Here is a 5,216-nt window from a genome sequence, read left to right as displayed (position 1 = left end):
TCACAGATAATGATGGGTCCCTATATGTGAGCACGTGCTTGGGAGTCAGAGGTCGTGGTTCTCATCTCTCTCCACCACTTGTCAGCTGTGTACCTTTGGGCAAGTCACTTAACTTCTCTGTGTCTCAGTTCCCTCATTCGTAAAATGAGGATTATGACTGTGAGCCCCACGTGGGACAACCTGATTACCTTGTATCCCTCCCAGCGCTTAGAACGGTGTTTGGCACAAAGTAAGTGCTTAACAAATGCCATCATTATTATTATTATTACTACACTTTAGTGCAGCAAGAATCTCTGTTCGTATTCAAATATAATATAACCCAAGGTGCCTGTCACACCCTCTCTCAGGGTAGCATCTGGAGAGTTTCCAGTACTCTACCAGTCTCGGCTACGGGAGGGAGAATCAAGCAGAAGCTACCCATTCCACTCCTAGCTTGGCCAGTAGCTAGAGAGTGGAAGGCAATCTGCCACAAGTCAAAACTCATCTGTGCTGGGCAGCAGCAGTGTGGGAGAGAGTCGAGGGTGGAGACTCAAGTTTACTTCACGGAAGGAAGCAATGGTAAACCACTTCTGGATTATTACCAAGAAAACTCTATGGATACACTATCGGAATGATTGCCGGTGGAGGTGGGACGTTCTTGGAATGATGTGACCACGGAGTCGCTATGAGTCGGAGACGACTAGACAGCATAAGACGAGATGAGTCCGTCACACATTAATATGCTCAGTTACAATCACCCATCTGGATAGGATGTTAACATAATAATGTTGGTATTTGTTAAGTGCTTACTATGTGCCGAGCACTGTTCTAAGCACTGGGGTAAACACAGGGGAATCAGGTTGTCCCACATGGGGCTCACAGTCTTAATCCCCATTTTACAGATGAGGGAACTGAGGCACAGAGAAGTTAAGTGACTTGCCCACAGTCACACAGCTGACAAGTGGCAGAGCTGGGATTCGAACTCATGAGCCCTGACTCCAAAGCCCGTGCTCTTTCCACTGCCCCACGCTGCTTCTCATTAGTAGCACCTTCCTCAAAAATGAAGGGCAGCCATATGACATAGTTGTGGGCTTTTCACTTTGATCAGGTGAAAGCAGGGCTGGGATTTTAGGATGTGAAGTGAGGAGACTGAGAGGGGACAGCCTTCAGATAGCTGTCTCTCCTCATTCTTCCTCCATGCCCTCCCTGCTCTCCCACCCCCAATGCCACAAACATTTTCTTCAAGAAGTCTCCACTAATTGATTTTTCATCTCCCCACTGCCCAAATCCCTGCAGCACTTATGCTTATATCTTTATACTTTACTATTTCCTCCTACCTGGGAATGATTTTTCTGTCTGTCTCCCCCATTGGATTGCCAACTCCTTGAGGACAGGGATTATGTCTGATAATTTGATGATAATAATAATAATAATCCTCACCAAAGCTCTAGTACAGTGCTCAACATACAAGAGCACATCACTATATGCTATAGATAGATACATGTTAACAATACACTTTTAATCAACCAATCACAGCCATATGGTACGGGGGCTCTGCCCTCGGGGAGCTTCCTGTCAGCCAAAGAGTGTAGAAACTTTACATCCGCACGGCCTCCCATTGAGCCCCTGGGAAACGGCTAAGGAATTTCAAAGGAGTCACCATCGTCTCCTCAGTAATAATGGTAATAATATTTACTAAGTGCTCACTGGGTGCAGAGCAACAGACTAAGCACTTGGGAAGACCACCCAGCTGAGATTTAGACACCGACCCTAGCCCTCAAAGGCTCCATGGCAGAAGGAAAGGGCAGAGAGCAAGCAGACTGAACAACTGTGATGGAATCCCTCTGCTCTCTACTACTGGCAAGATCTCAGCCACTGGCCATTTGGATGAGAAACTGAATAATGCTGTTATGTTTCTGCCCCTGAACTTCCAAAGATGTTTTGAACATCTGGGTGTCACAGCGAATGAGAGCTCTGCTTCATGTCAGAAACAGGAACAGACCTGCAAGGGGCATGTAAGGCCTGGGGGGAGTATTATCTTGGGGCCTCCCTTCCGGGGGGCTCCCCTTCCCCCACAAACAACATCACAAACTTGGCCTGGCCTGGTGGGGTTGGAGGGGCCGGTATTGCCACTTCAGTGCCCCAGGGAGGGGTGACACTGTCGGGCAGGGGGAGGCAAGAGGGGGGGGGCACCCAGAGTTGGGACACTGCTGCCAAGTGCTTAGTACAGTGCTCAAGCGCTTAGTTCGGTGCTTAGCACTCAGTAAGCTCTCAATAAATATGATTGAATGAATGAATGGAAGCTTCCTCTTCTACCCCTGTTCCCTCTTCTCCCTTCTCCGATTTCCCCTTGATGAGGTCACCTGATCCAAGGATCCCAAAATAATGGGATAGAGTAATGGGATCCACACCACGACCCCTGTTGCTTGTTCCTCCATCCCCCCGTAAATGGACTCCATGTTAAGGGGAAGTCCTTACCTGGTGTGGGTCTGGGGCAACCGCTCTGTTCACTCTTTTTCTCTCCAGTCCCCCTACTCTGGCCCCGGAAAAACATTGGTGGCTACTAACCAAGCCTGGGCACCCCAGGATATCAATCAATAAATTAATCAATCAATCAATCATACCTATTGAGTGCTTACTTTGTGCAGAACATTGTAGTAAGTGCTTGGGAAGGTACAAGAGAATTAGTTGACACACTCCCTTTCCATAACAAGCTTACCCTGTCTGGTCCCTGATAGAAGGGTCAGAGAAGCAGCGTGGCTCAGTGGAAAGAGCCCAGACTTGGGAGTCAGAGGTCATGGGTTCGAATCCCCATTCTGCCACTTGTCAGCTGTGTGACTGTAGGCAAGTCACTTCACTTCTCTGGGCCTCAGTTCCCTCTTCTGGAAAATGGGGATGAAGACTGTGAGCCTCATGTGGGACAACCTGATTACTCTGTATCTACTCCAGCGCTTGGAACAGCGCACACAGTAAGCGCTTAACAAATACCAACATTATTATTATTATTATTATTATATTCAGAATTGAAAATGCCTTATGTGACCATCTCCGATCAGCAGTGATGGGTGGCTTCACCACGCCACATTGATGGAGGATTCCCCATGGGGCTTAGAACCTGATGTTTGATGGCTCTTCTGGTCCTCTGGGAGACTCTTCCATCTCCAAAGAGGCTACTGAGACTCCTTGAGGCCGTCTATCATCTATGCTGATGACGGTCCTCTGGGAGCACATACGCAGGAAGATGTGAAAATGATTATTAACTGCCTCGCGGTCTGGTCTGTTCAGCGTGACTGTCTAACAGTATTCCTAAAGACCAAGAAGCCGTGTTGCCTGTTGGGAAGATTATGGGTCTGGGTGTCAGAGGACCTGGGTTCTAAATCCGGTTCTGCCACTTGACTGCTGCGTAACCTCGGGCGAGTCTTTTAATTTCTCGGTGCCTCATTCATTCAATCATATTTATTGAGCGCTTACTATGTGCAGAGCACTGTACTAAGGGCTTGGAATGGACAAATCGGCAACAGATAGAGACAGTCCCTGCCCATTGAAGGGCTTACAGTCTATTCGCCTCAGTTCCCTTATCACTTAATTGGATTTATTGAGTGCTTACAGTTTGCAGAGCACTGAACTAAGAGCTTGGAAAGTACAGTTCAGCGACAAAGAGAGACAATCCCTGCCCACATTGGGTTCACAGTCTAGAAGGGGGGAGACAGACATCAAAACAAGTAAACAAGCATCAGTAGCATCAATATAAATAGATTTTAGATATATACACATCAAAACAAGTAAACAGGCATTAATTATAAATAAATAGAACTATAGATAGGTACATACATACACAAGTGCTGCGGGGCGGATGGGGAAGAGCAAAGGGAGCGAGCTGGGGCGATGGGGAGAGGAGGGAAGGGGGAGCTGAGAAAAAAGGGGGTTTAGTGTGGGAGTTTACAGTCTAGTCATATCGTAAGTCCCCCTTGAGGGACAGGAACCATGTCTAATTCCCATCTGCGTATTCTTTCCCAGTGCTTAGTACATAGCAAGTGCATAATAAATACTATTAATAATTGTGGTATCTGTTAAGCACTTACTGTGTGCCAGGGACTGTACTAAGAGCTGGGGGTGGATACAAGTTAAATCGGGTTGGACGCAATCAGCACCGTGGCTCAGTGGAAAGAATCTGGGCTTGGGAATCAGAGGTCATGGGTTCGAATCCCCATTCTGCCACTTGTCAGCTGTGTGACTGTAGGCAAGTCACTTCACTTCTCTGTGCCTCAGTTCCCTCATCTGTAAATGGGGATTAACTGTGAGCCTCATGTGGGACAACCTGATTACCCTGTATCTACCTCAGCGCTTAGAAAAGTGCTCTGCACATAGTAAGCGCTTAACAAATACCAACATTATTGGGGAGAAGCAGCGTGTCTTAGTGGCAAAAGCCTGGGCTTGGGAGTCAGAGGTCATGGGTTTGAATCCTGGCTCTGCTGTCAGCTGTGTGACTTTGGGCAAGTCACTTAACTACTCTGTGCCTCAGTTACCTCACCTGTAAAATGGGGATGAAGACTGTGAGCCCTACGTGGGACATCCTGATTACCCTGTATCTCCCCCAGTGCTTAGAACAGTGCTTGGCACATAATAAGTGCTTAACAAATACCAACATTATTATTATTATAATAAATCCCAATCTTTATCTTTCTCTCCCTTCCCATCCACCGCACTTTAAAAAACCAAACAAGAACAATAACAAATAGCAACAACTCCAGGACTGTCATCTCACAGATCCAAGTCAAGATGGGAGCCTGGAGGGAAGGAGGAAAGTTTCTTCAATAAGGTTGGTCTGGGAACCTAAAGCTAAGAAGACTTTGTGCCCAATTTGGGGGTAACTGGTAGAGAGCGGCTCTTTAAAATCAATCAGTCGTATTTATTGAGCGCTTTCTGTATGCATCGAGTGCTCAGAAGAGTACAGTACAATGATCTACTACTACTTGGTGCAGCATGTCCTAGTAGGCACTGGGGAACACAAAATAATTGTAAAAAAAACAGTTCCGCCCTCAAGGAGAAGTCCATCTAATGGCTGTGGGCAGTTCTGGGGTTGGCAGAGAGACAGTTCCACATTTGCCTAGGTGTAAATTCCCAATTAACACGCACTTCTTCATACTGGGGGTTGGGTGTCTGTCCGTCCTTCCGTCCAATTCCCTCAGAGATATAAGATGACGATGGTCGGGGGGAATTGTCCCAGTGCTATTAAA

The 5,216-nt window shown here is 47.0% G+C and overlaps 1 non-coding gene across 1 annotated transcript; it reads left to right on the top strand.

Moving 5' to 3' along the window:
- Positions 1 to 337: 337 nt before the first annotated feature.
- LOC114815383 lies at positions 338 to 474 on the top strand. Its single transcript, XR_003763145.1, has one exon. It is a non-coding gene; the product is annotated as a small nucleolar RNA SNORA7 (small nucleolar RNA).
- Positions 475 to 5,216: the final 4,742 nt, after the last annotated feature.

The sequence above is a fragment of the Ornithorhynchus anatinus genome, chromosome 11, assembly GCF_004115215.2.
Source record: "Ornithorhynchus anatinus isolate Pmale09 chromosome 11, mOrnAna1.pri.v4, whole genome shotgun sequence".
Taxonomy (NCBI): domain Eukaryota; kingdom Metazoa; phylum Chordata; class Mammalia; order Monotremata; family Ornithorhynchidae; genus Ornithorhynchus; species Ornithorhynchus anatinus.
This window is presented reverse-complemented; position numbering and strand designations above follow the sequence as displayed.